Raw genomic sequence first — 13,518 nt, forward strand, 5'->3', positions numbered from 1 at the left:
AGACCCCACTTCCCATCAGGCTCCAGGAGCCGGGAGCTTCTTACAGGTCTTCTAGGCAGGTGCAGAGTCCCAAGGCTTTGGGCCATCCTCTACTGCTTTCATAGGCCGCAAACAGGGAACTGGATGGGAAGTGGAGCAGGTGGGACACAAACCAGGGCAGATAGAGGATCCTGGCGCATGCAAGGCTAGGATTTTAGCCAATAGGCTGTAGGTGCTGGGTTCTGGAGTTTATTTTTCATATGTATTTTTACCATCTCTTAATTTCACTGCAGGACACTTTTATGTGTGCCATTTCATTAAAATCTCCCTCTAGTTTGATGATGGGTAATACCTTTACTCTTCTCTGGCCAGAGGATCCATCCTTGCAGAGTGAAGGTGACTTGCCCAAGCTGCTGCATGACACGTGCATTCAATTTCCTGCACCTCGCTGCCATTTCTCCCATCCTGATATCTCAGAAACTATCCTGCAAGAACAGGTCACAATGCGCTGATCAAAGTCATTCTTCCTCTTGGGAAATAAAAGTGGCCACCATCTCTGAGCAATTCGGTGTGCTGCAGAACTCCTAGAACCGGATGTTTGTTGCCCCTGCTCTCCACAATTGCACTGTGTGGAAGGCTTAATTGTAAAGGTAACTGTATCCCTGGAAGTCTGGAATCTCTAAAGAAACGCCTGCACCCTGTTAGGAGAGAACTCTGCTCCTTCCAACACCAGGAAGCAGACGAGTTAGGTAGGATCTTGGAGTTTTAAAGATCTGTGGGAAGGACAGCTCCCCCTGAGGCATGCTGTTTTACTACTGTCTGCATTGAAGTGATAGGATCAGAATCCCGAGCCTATGCACTGTAAATCTTTATTGCCTGCTTTCTGCTCTGTGTCACTTAAAATGCCTCTCAATGCATACTTGTTCACTGTCATGTAACTATTTATTCTCCCATAGATACTTGCTATAAAAACCCCCCACTCATTTTGTTCCAGGCACTTCTTTGTTCATTGCAAGAAGTGGCCACAACTGTGCCTTCTATTGAAGCAGATGCTGTTATCAAGCTGTGATTTGTTTATTTATTTATTTATTTACAGGCGAGAGCGGGAATACAGTCCCCCACTACCACAAACTATGCAGCTGAGTTTCCCACATTTGGGGAAGTTGCGGGGGTCAGCGCGTCCGCATCCGGAGTGCAGTGGATAAGCCTTGCCCTGGGGAAACCACTTTTGTGATCATGGTATCTCCTCTTCCAGGTATCATCCACCTGTGTTTTTACATTTAAGGAAATTGAGGTGAAGAAAGGCAAAGTAAATTGTTCAATATCACACAAAAGAAGAAACATCACAAAATGCCAGGCAGAGGTGGTTACACCCTAAACTTGGGGTGTAACCAGTATGTTACCGCAGTGAGGGTATAAATGAACCTTGTGCAGACTATCAGTCATGAAGTGCTTCATAGTTAGTGTAGGGAAAAGAAACCATTGCTGGCCACAAGGACGTGGAACCTGCGTAGTCAGTCAGGAAGGACCCTGTGTGTTCCTTAATGTTTTGCTGTCACCATCTTGAACTTGCTAATAGCTTCCTCTTTGTAGTGTTTATAAAGTCTCTTTAGAGGCTGCTGCATGTGTGTGAGAGCCACCAACAGTCATGTGCCCTGCTGTTCCTTGCTACCTCGTTGGCATGGAATCTTCGCGATACCCCATAGGCACAGGGTCTTTGAGGACACGAGGGATCAGGCCTGAGTGAAGGCAAGGTGAGCAGGTCCACTGGGCAAGACACCAAGGGATCCCAGGCTCTCCACCCCAGGTACAACTTGCTTGGAACATCCAGAGTGGGAATGAGGTGCGAAGAAGCACAATTAACCAGAACAATCTTATCCTGTCTTCTTCTTGTCTTTTCCCTGTGTCAGCTGATGGCACGCCCTAAGAGTGATGATGTGGAAGCAAAGAGAAAGGACAACCTAAATGTCCTCTTTCTTTTTCCCAACCACAGATCAGTAACCCAAAGGCTGTGTTTGGTCAAATGGGATGTAGATTCTCATCACACAAGATTTAAATCATGGTTTCAGGCACATTGACAGGTTTTTAACAATAAAGAATATTCTTTAACAAATATATTTTACAAATAGCTATGTGATTCTGCAGCTTATGTAATCATGCAAGAGACACATGTGTAGTGAACCTTGTAACAAAATAATGCTACCTTCACATTACTCATTTATGACTTGTTTCTCATCATTTCATTTTGTTGTGCTACAAAAAGTTTTCTCCTTGCCTGGGTAACAGATAGCACCTCAGGGGAAGTGTTTCATCCTGCAATTCTGAGTGTTTTTCACCCCTTTAGGTTCATACTGTTTACCCCATGTTTTCCTTTCTTGAAGAAATAATCATATGTGCTTATAATCTGAGCAGACATTATGGAAAAACATAAGGCAAGTCTTTAGGGGCACTTGTAGAGTTTAGCAACAACAATAGATGCATATGGATATTCTACAAATATTATACTATTAGAAGCTTAACATATAAAGAAGGCACATGTTCCTGAACCTCTGACATGTGAAAACAGTTACTGATTTCCATAACTATGTGCTTGCCCATTCTCACTCTGCTGACCATATAATGTATATGGAAAGGAACCAACACAGTCTTGAAAATTGAGAACAACACTGGAGGACACATATGACCAGATCAAAATATATAGTTTTTTCTTTTTAAAAATATTTATTTATTATTATTATCATTTTATGATACAGTTTCATAGGCTCTGGGATTTCCCTTATCCTCTTCCCAAACCCCTCCCCCACATAGTTCTTCTATATCCTTACTAAAGTATAGTTCTTCATACACAGTCGTATGTCCATCATTGCAGGCATGGACAATGGCAGAGAGTCCAGCATCCTATTGTCAAGATATAGTAAACATTTTCATTGGGAGTCCTTCTTTGGAAGTAAAGATGCATACTACATTGTATCCTCACATCTGGATATGTTAGTCTCCATTTCACAGTTACTGTACATCCCCTTAAATGAAAAGCCACAGTACAGAATCAACAATAGGAAGAAAAACAGACATTTACAGCGCCATGAGGTTAAATAACATGTTACTAGGTATGACAGTCTCCATTACACAGCTACTGTACATCCCTTTAAATGAAACGACACAAAACAGAATCAACAACAGGAAGAAAGGTCCTGGCGCTGTGGCACAGTGGTTAAGGTCCTCGCCTTGCAAGCCCGGGATCACATGTGGGCGCCGGTTCTAATCCCGGCAGCCCCGCTTCCCTTCCAGCTCCCTGCCTGTGGCCCAGGAAAGCAGTCGAGGACGGCCCAAAGCTTTGGGACCCTGCACCCATGTGGGAGACCTGGAAGAGGCTCCTGGCTTCGGATCGGCATAGCATCAGCCATTGTGGCTCACTTGGGGAGTGAATCATCTGACGGAAGATCTTCCTCTCTGTCTCTCCTCTCTGCATATCCGCCTTTCCAATGAAAATAAAAATAAAAATAAAAACAGGAAGAAAAAGGAAATTAACAACACCATGAAGTTAAATAACATGCTACTGAATGACTTATGTGTCGCTGAAGAAATGAAAATCAAGAACCTTCTTGAAGAAAATGATGCTTCTTTATGATCTATGAGTCATTCAAGAATTTAGTCAGAAGAAACTGCTTTGTAGAGATGAAACTAACAAAAAACAAAAGAATCAAAATCCATGAGATATAGTTTCTGCTGATTTTTGTTGGTGAATGTGTCTTCTGTAGGCAAAAAATAGATGGGTTTTGTTTTTTAATCCAGTCTACTATTCTATGACGTTTCATTGAGTTTAAGCCATTTACACTCAGGGTTAATATGTATGGGTGGTAATTTGGTCTTGTCAGTTTAGGAATGAGTTGTTCATTGATTTAGTCTTCTGTTGTCATTTTGCTGGGATGTTCTTCCCATTTGCCTTTGGTTTTGGTGGGTGCTGTTCCTCTTCTCTGTCAAGAGAACATCTTTATCATTTGTAGGGCAGGTTTGGGCAGGTTAACTTTTCTTTACTGTTAAATAATTTTATTTTATTTCATTTTCAAAGACAATAGAAAGCTTTGCTGGAATTGTTATCCTGGGCTGACAATTTATTTCATTAATTTCTCTTTCTGCACCTTCTGGGACTCCCATGACTCTTATATTAGGCCTCTTAATAGTGTCTTTCAATTCTTGAATACTTTTTTTGGCCTGATCCAACTCTGCTTCCAGCTTTTTGTTTGCTTCTCCCTGGTGACAGGAAATATCTTCTATTTTTGAGATTCTTCTGCCTCCTTCATTCTATTTTGGAGACTCTCCACTGTACTTTTAATTTGACCTACTGCTGCTCTTAATTTCTGATATATCAGCCTTGATTTGCTTTATTGGTGCTATTTCCTGTGTGACATATTCCTTAAATTATTTGAACTCTTGTATGTGCTTCTCATTGTTCATCAGAAGCTGTATAATGAATTTTCTGAATTCTGTGTCCCCCATTTTCTCGATGTCTTCCTCACTGAACTCTGAGGTTGGCAAAAGCTTTTGCTCCTTTACAGGAAGTCTTCAGTAATATTCGTTGTGCCTCTGTCTCTTCTTTTGCTTTCGGTCATTGTACTTCTGGGTAGCAGATTCTTCTCCTTGGGGCAGGTTTCTAAGCTGTGTCACCCACAGGTCTCAGTACGATTTCACTTATTGCAGTTGGTACGCAGCTCTTTGCTTGCAGCCACTTGTGCCACTCCCTCCAGTGAGTTCCAGGTCTGGGTTCTTATGTTAGATTTCCACGATGGTCTCTGTAGCCCCAGCTCCTGACTCACCAGTCTCCTCCTCCTGTGATACCGTGTTGAGGCTGCACCATTGTCTCTGCAACCTTTCTCCCACTTCTGGTTGGAGCAGGCAGGTCCCAGGATTAGGGAGACAGTTGGGTGTGCTATATAGCTAGGTTGTTGATGGTGCTGATCTTGTTGGAACCTGTTTGTCATTAGGTCTGGTGCCACATGAACCTATTTTGACCCATATGTTGCCACAGCTGGTATTTTTTTCCTGTGGGACCAGTGCAATCCACTGAACTCTTGCGAGCTCAGCACATGCGCAGTTCACTGTTGTGCCCTCCAGTCCTAAAACGTTTGCCACACTGTGCAAAATGCCGCTTGACATGCCACTACTAGAGTTCTTGACATGCTGGCCATCAGATCTGAGGGCTACCCAGACCTGTCTTGGGTGGAACCTGTAGAATGCCATGTTGCTGCAGTTCATTGAGTCAGAAAAGAGTTCACTCCCAGCTCAGCGTGTGCTCAGTCCTTTTCCTTGCCTTTGCCTCCTTACGCACAATGGCGCCCAGTCCGGCTCTAGGGGGCTGACTGGGCTGTGAAATCCACCCTGTTCTCATACTGCCCATCTGAGATTTGCCACTCTGTCTCTGCTCCTGGTCAAATCAAACAGACCAGCAGGACGGACCATTCGTTGTCTCTGGGTTCACCTCTGAAGCTTCCAGTGAAAGTCTCTTCTTACCTGGTTGCTGGTGGAGTTCCAGCTGCTGGTGGAGTTAAGATCACCGTTAGCTGAATGCTGCTGGTGTATCAGTCACTGCCACACCTCACCATTGTTTTTGCTGCCTGCCTGTGTCTGTCAGTCTCCAGGTTGTTCTGCCCTCTCCTATTTTCTGGAATGTTTCCTCTCTGCTTCATCCTGAGTAAGTGTTTCTCCATCTGTTTAACTGTGTCCTTACCTTATTCTGCCATCTTGATTCAAGATCAAAATACATTGTATAGCTGCAGTAACTCAGAAGCTGTGATATTAGCACACAGGCATATGGTTCAATGGAACAGAAGAAGTCCAAAGGCTTGATTTTTTTCAACCACAATCTCCAAGCAGTTCAGTGGGAGAAAGAAATCTTTACAACAAATGGTATTAGGAATATACAATACTTGTAAGCAGTAAACTTCAGCCCATATCTTAAAATTAACTAAAAATGGATCATGAACCCAAATGAGTTGTATAAGAACTACACAAAGCTTCTCAGAGAAAACTAGGACCAAGTGTTTGTGATTTTGGGAAAGAAAATCTTTTCTATGACAACAAAAACACGATCCATTAACTAAGAGTAATTGAGCACTGCACAACAGTAGCGGCTAAAATCCTTGGCTTGAACACACCAGCATCCCATACGGGCACAGGTTCTAATCCCTGCGGTCTTACTTCCCATCCAGCTCTCTGCTTGTGAACTGGGAAAGCAGTTGAGGACAGCCCAAGGTGTTGAGACCCTGTACCTAAGTGCGAGACCCAGTAGAGGCTACTGACTCCTGCTTTTGGGTTGGCTCAGCTCCAGCCATTGCGGCCACTTGGGGAGTAAATCATCGGACAGAAGATCTTCTGTATATATCTGTCTTTCCAATAAAAATAAATAAATCTTTTTTAAAAATTGATGAACTGAGCATCATCAAAATATGCAGAAAGAAATAGTAAAGAATTGAGACAAACAACAAAACAGGGGAACTAGTTCCAAGCTGCATCAAGGTGGCTATCAGATGCTTGCACTTTGTCTAATTCTGATGCTGTAGAAGTAAACTCCAAGTCAGTAAGGAGATGTGAGGAAGCATCGTACTCCTTACATCAGATGATAAACTGTAATATCAGTGGCACCTCAGCCGGTAACATGAGAGACATTGCCATGCTAAGGCCTGGCAACCTGGGCTGATGTCTCAGAGCAATCATTAAGGAGTTTATTGATTTATTTGCCGTCCTCAACTGTCTTCCCAGGCCACAAAGAGGGAGCTGGATGGGAAGTGGAGCTGCCAAGTTTAGAACTGGCGACCATATGGGATCCTGGTGCATTCAAGGTGAGGACTTTAACCGTTACTCTATTACGCTGGGTCCAGGAGTTTATTTATTTTCAAAAGAGAGAAAATGAATCAAGCACTCTACAGGGGTCCCTGTTTCCTTGTTAACTTTGATCCCATGTCCTTTGTATTGATGATGTGGGGAAAAATTTTTTTTTCCAAATAAATGTTTCTCATTTATTTTGAAGCAGTGACATTCCAAGAGCTGCGAAGAGCAAGTGCCAGAGGTGCATCCGGTCGCCTTATTATGATACTCCTTTTTGTTCCCTCCCAGTGTGAATGATTTGAAATGTGGAGATACAGAGAATCAGTGAGCAAGAGCGAGACATCTTCCCTCTGCAGGTTCACTTCCCAGTTGGTCACAACAGCTAGGGCTGGAGCCAGGAGCTTCATCCGGGTCTGCCACGTGAGTTACAGGGGCCAAGCACCTGACCCATCATCCCTGTTTCCCCAGACACTTTAGCAGGGGAACAACTAGGACCGGAACCCCAGGCCCTTGACTCACAGCAGTTTGTTCTAGGCAGAACGCTACTGTTCTAGGCAAAGCCACTTGTTTGCCACTTGGAGGCAGGGGAAGGAAAAGCTCTCAGATACTTCCTCACCTCTATTTATGGAAAGAGCAAAAAATAATTGTACACAATTGTCATTCTGCAATAAGTTTAGACGAGCCCTGGGCAGGGCGGGGATAGCTTTGTGGCACTTCGCATTTAAGATACAGCCTGTGGAAGATCTGTCTCTCTCTGTTAACTATTTCAAATAGGGCCTGGCACAGTAGTGTGATGGCTGAGTCACTAAATGCTCATCTTGCAGCTGCTGGGATGCCATTCAGGCGCTGGTTCATGTCCTGGCTGCTCTACTTCCCATCGAGCTCCCAGCTTGTGGCCTGGGAAAGCAGTTGAGGACAGCCCAAAGCCTTGGGATGCTGCACCTATGTGGGAGATCTGAAGAAGCTCCTGGCTCCTAGCTTCAGATCAGCTAATCTCTGGCCATTGTGGCCACTTGGAAAGTGAAATGGCAGATGAAAGATCTTTCCCTCTGTCTCCTTCCCTCTATAAATCTGCCTTTCCAATAAAAAAAAATACATCTTTAAACAAAAAACTGTTTCAAATAAATTCAGCGTTTTTTTTTTTTAATCAAGACTGTAAATTTATGTCACAGGCCACATCCTATGCTGAATTTTAAGGAGCTTCTGAAGGTCCTTTCCTCTCTCCTGCTGCTACTGTCAGGGATGTCCTGGCTACTGGTACCCCACTACCATATTGGAATCAAGTTTTTTTGTATTTGTTTTTAAGATTTATTTATTTTATTGCAAAGTCAGATATACAGAGAGGAAGATCTTCCGTCTGATGATTTACTCCCTGAGCAGCCGCATTGGCCGGAGCTGAACTGATCCAAAGTCAGGAGCCCAGAGCCTCTTCTGGGTCTCCCACATGGGTGCAGGGTCCCAAAGCTTTGGGCCGTCCTCGACTGCTTTCACAGGCTGTAAGCAGGGAGCTGGATGGGAAGAGAGACTACTGGGATTAGAATTGACACCCATAGGGAGCCCAGGGTGTTCAAGGCAAGGACTTTATCCGCTAGGCCATGGCACTAGGCCCGGAACTAAGGTTTTTGTTGAGTGCATTCCTGTAGACTCAATTTGTGCTTTTCCTGGCCTATGGTAGGTGGTCGAATGAGTATTGCTGGGAAAGAGTTGCCAGAGCAAAGAAATAAGCCCAAAGTGAAGCAGCAGGTGGCAGAAGCCCCAGTGTTTCAGCAGGCTGCGCCTTTTGTAGGTTTAGGGTCTTGGGATGCTGTGAGGATAAGGAGTCAAAGAAATGGGCACATGCATAGGCCTAAAATAACTTTTCAAAGAGTAACATTTCAAAAGAATAGTGTTTTCAAACTTGATAGGTTTTGTCCTCTTCCCCCACCAAGGTGGAAAGAAATGCAGGAATGTTAAGCAGATCTTATCATATGGCTACCTGATTTTTTTTAAGATAACTATTTTTATTTTTGATGATTTTACATAGTTGATTATCATGATAAGGATCAGTCAAGGACTACAGGAAGGTGGGTGAGACCATTATTTCCATATTTTGTTTTTCTTTGCTGTATCTGGCAATGGGGGAGATGAGAGGAGAAGCCACACTCAGCGTCCCAAATGCCTCTGTACCCGGGATGGAGGACAGCCACCTGACACCACCCCAAGGTCCTAGCTGTGGGGCATGTGCTGAGGGTCCTACTCAACAGGTTTTGATAGTTCAACAGGTTTTTTTAATTGTATACATTTTATGTTGGATAATTTTTACATATTTGATTAGGGTGCGAAGGGTCAAGGACTAAAGGAAAGTGGGTGAGATCTTTGTTTTGTTTTGTTTTCTTTTCTTTTGTAAGACTTATTTATTTTTATTGCAAAGCCAAATATACATAGAAGAAGAGAGACAGAGAGGAAGATCTGTCGGATAATTCACTCCTCAAGTAACCACAATGGCAGGTGCTACACTAATCCAAAGTCAGGAGCCAGGAACTTCCTCCAGGTCTCCCACGCAGGTGCAGGATCCCAAGGCATTGGGTCGTCCTTGACTACTTCCCCAGGCCACAAGCAGGGAGCTGGATGGAAAGTGGAGCTGCTGGGATTAGAACCAGCACCCATGTGGGATCCCTGCACCTTCCATGGAAGTACCTTTAGCCGCTAGGCTACCCGCTGGACCCAAGACCATAGTTTTTACATTCTTCTTTTTCCTTCATTTATCTAGGGGCAGAAGAGAGATAAGGTTGAGAAGCCCCACCCAGCTACCCAACCATCTCAGGGCCCCTAATGTGGGCCATGTTCCAAGAGTGCTGCTCAAGTGGTTTTGATGGCTCAACAGTTCTGTATTGCTGCTAATCTTGCCACTCCAAGCAAGATGAAATATCTCCAGAATGCACCGGCTGACATAGTCCACCTTAGCATCTCCATTTGCCCAGGTATTCACTGCAAACTCTGCTGGAGTAGTTGATCAATTTATTCTGTTCTCTGAGCTCTGTTATGGTACCAGGTGTCCTATGCAGGCTCCAGTATACTGCATGTGCACCTGGATATGCTGTCCACCTGCTCTGTCTAAGCAACTGAGGAGGCCCAGCTCTGACACATGCACTCCACAGTCAGACTCTGGAACCTGAATTCTCTTCATGGATGGGGTTCTGAGTCCAGTGGTTCAGTTGGGCAGATCCCCAAAGAAACTTCATCTGAGGTGATCTCTGTGTGCTTGCCAATACAAGGTCCAGCACAGTCCATTGCCCAAATCGGCCTATGCACATACTATTAGTTGCAATTGCTGGGTCAGTTCTGCCTTCTACACAAATCAATGGGTGTTTGCAACCCAGCCCGATCCTGCCCACCGCACACTTGGCCCTCATGCAAACCAGTGGGAGTTATAGCTTAGTTGGAGCAACCCATAAGAATTCCTACCAGGCCTGCCTCCTGCCTTGGTTCTTGTGCTTGGCAGTAAGTATGGCAGATGGATCCTGTCTGTCCTACCTCCCATTCAGCTCTATGCATGTCAATGGCACTGAAGCCTAGTTCAACCCAATTAGTCCCACTATCTAGGCCACACATGTGCTGGTGTGTTCCACTCTCTGTCTAGCCATGCCTGTCCCAGTCCTGGTTCTCATTCTCACCAGTAGGAGTGGCAGCCCAAGAGGGAGGTGCCTACTGTTTCCCTATTGGGCCCACTCCCATTTCTGGATCTTGCACTCTCCAGATGGTACTGCAGTTTAACATGACAGATTTGCCCCCTCTGCCAGCATGTGCTAGTTGATACTGTGGCAAAGCCCAACCAACCCACACCCACCCTGGCTTATGCATGCACCAGTAGGTACAGTCTGCCCAGCCTGGCTTTTCTCTGGTCCAGCCTAGTCTATCTCCATCCCAACTCTCATGCTCACTTCTGGGAGTGGTGGTCCAACAGAGGAGCCCCACGCAGCCCCACTACCAGGTTTATATTCCACCCTACTCCCTGGTTCTCACATGTGCTGCTTGGGTGCTGTGCGCCAGTCTGGACTGGCCTACATCACCTCAGCATTTGCCAGTGGGTGCTGTAGTCTGGCCAGTCCTGATCCACCCCCAATTCCAAGTTACACTAGTAGTGACTACAGCCTAGCCCAGTGCAGCCAACCCTCAGTCCTGGCCCTCATGTGGCTGCCTGATCTTGATCAAAGGGCTGCAGAAACCAGAGGCCTGGGTCATGGGGGAGGCTGCATTTGGGGAGTCTAGAGGGAGAGTCACTTATGTCCTTGCCCCTCAAGTATCAAGGAACCACGTGTGGCGGGGTGGAATATCCTGGGTGGTGAGTATCCGGGGCATGTTATAGAAACTGGTATTAATATATACAACTCCAGTCTATTTCTGAATTACTATTCCCAGTTTACAAATCACAATCCCCCCCAAAAGCCCATATAACTCTCCTGATTTCCTGTTTTGTTTTTAAGATTTATTTATTTTTATTGGAAAGTCAGATTTACAGGGAGGAGGGAGACAGAGAGAAATATCTTCCATCTGCTGTTTCACTCCCCAAGTGGCCACAATGGTTGAAGCTGAACTGATCTGAAGCCAGGAGCCAGGAGCATCTTCCCACTTGGTACAGGGTCTCAAAGCCTTGGTTCATCCTCTACTGCCTTCCCAGGCCAAAAGCAGGGAGTTGGAATGGAAGTGGAGCAGCCAGGACACAAGCCAGTGCCCATTTGGGATCCTGGCACGTGCAAGGTAAGGACTTTAGCCACTAGGTTGCTGTGCTGGGCCCTGATTTTACATTTTAATGTTTCTTTCTGTGTTCACAGAGCAGGGACTGCCTCAAGTCAATAAGAAAGCAAGAAGATGGTCTGAGATCATTGCTATGGAATTGTCAATTTTGTTTTATCATTTTCAATTAGTTTAATTATCATTTATTTTTTATTTCATATCCTTTTTTATTATCATTTTATGATACAGTTCCATAGGCCCTGGGATTTCCCTTACCCTCTCCCGAATCCCCTCCCCGCTTCACTGAGTTCCCCTGTATTATTACTATTGTATAGTTCTTCATAAACAGTCATAAATCCGTCATTGCAGGCATGGACAATGGCAGAGAGTTCAGCTTCCTCTTGTCAAGATATAATAAATGTTTTCATTGGAAGTCCACCTTTGCATTGTACCTTCACATCTGGATATGATAGTCTACATTACACAGTTACTATACATCCACTTAAATGAAAAGCCACAAAACAAAATCAACAACAGAAAGAAAAAAGAAATGAACAACACCATGGAGTTAAATAACATGCTACTGAATGACTAATGTGTCCCTGAAGAAGTGAAAAAGAAAATCAAGAACCTTCTTGAAGAAAATGATGCTTCCTTATGATCTATGAGTCATCGAAGAATTTAATCAGTTTTGAAGAGATGAAACAAAAAAAAATCAAGTTTTACTGGGTACGTTATCCTGGGCTGACAATTTTTTCCTTTTTTAGTCTGGAATATGTTATTCCATTCTCTTCTGGCCTGTAGAGTTTCCTGTGAGAGGTCTCCTGTGAGTTTAATTGGCATTCCTTTATATGTCAATTGATTTTTTCACGTGCACATTTAAGGATCTTTTCCTTATGTCTGATTGAAGAGAACTTGAGGATCATGTGTCGTGATAAAGATCGCTTTTGGTCAACCCTGTTAGGAGTTCTGTGCCCCTCCTGGATGTTGTTTCCCAATTCTTTCTCCAGATTAGGGAACTTTTCCTTTTATTATCTCATTAAATATATTTGTAAAACCAATTTCTCTTTCTGCACCTTCTGGGACTCCCATGACTTATATTAGGCCTCTTAATAGTGTCTTTCAATTCTTGAATACTTTTTTTGGCCTGATCCAACTCTGCTTCCAGCTTTTTGTTTGCTTCTCCTTGGGGTCAGGAAATTTCAAAATGAGATTCTTTCTTCTGCCTCCTTCATTCTATTTTGGAAACTCTCCACTGTACTTTTAATTTGCTCCACTGTATTCTTCATTTCTGATATATCAGCTTTCATTTGACTCATTTCCAGTGTGACATATTCCTTGAATTCTTTGAACTCCCGCTTTACGTGCTTCTTGTTGTTGATAAGAAGCTTTACAACACGTGTTTTGAATTCCATATCCTCATTTTCTTGATGTCTTCCTCACTGAACTCTGAGGTTGGCAAAAGCTTTTGCTCCTTTACAGGAAGTCTTCAGTAATATTCGTTGTGCCTCTGTCTCTTCTTTTGCTGTTGGTCATTGTACTTCTGGTTAGCAGATTCTTCTCCTTGGGGCAGGTTTCTAAGCTGTGTCACCCACAGGTCTCAGTACGATTTCACTTATTGCAGTTGGTACACAGCTCTTTGCTTGCAGCCACTTGTGCCACTCCCTCCAGTGAGTTCCAGGTCTGGGTTCTTATGTTAGATTTCCACGATGGTCTCTGTAGTCCCAGCTCCTGGCTCACCAGTCTCCACCTCCTGTTATACCGTGTTGAGGCTGCACCATTGTCTCTGCAACCTTTCTCCCACTGCCAGTAGGAGCAGGTCCCAGGATTAGGGAAGACACCAGGTGTCCCATATAGCTAGGTTGTTGATGGTGCTGATCTTGCCGGAACCTGTTTGCCATTAGGTCTGAGGGCCACACAGACCTATTTTGACATGTACGATGCCATTATCAGTAGTATTTTCTCTGTGCAACCACTGCAATGCACTGAGGTCAATGAGTTCAC

General features: G+C 44.3%; 1 non-coding gene across 1 annotated transcript; it reads right to left on the reverse strand.

The window, feature by feature from the left end:
* Positions 1 to 1,072: 1,072 nt before the first annotated feature.
* Positions 1,073 to 1,238, reverse strand: LOC121163804. Its single transcript, XR_005884963.1, has one exon. It is a non-coding gene; the product is annotated as a U1 spliceosomal RNA (small nuclear RNA).
* Positions 1,239 to 13,518: the final 12,280 nt, after the last annotated feature.

This window comes from Ochotona curzoniae, unplaced genomic scaffold (genome assembly GCF_017591425.1).
Source record: "Ochotona curzoniae isolate NIBS_2020 unplaced genomic scaffold, NIBS_Ocur_1.0 contig_64, whole genome shotgun sequence".
Taxonomy (NCBI): Eukaryota; Metazoa; Chordata; class Mammalia; order Lagomorpha; family Ochotonidae; genus Ochotona; species Ochotona curzoniae.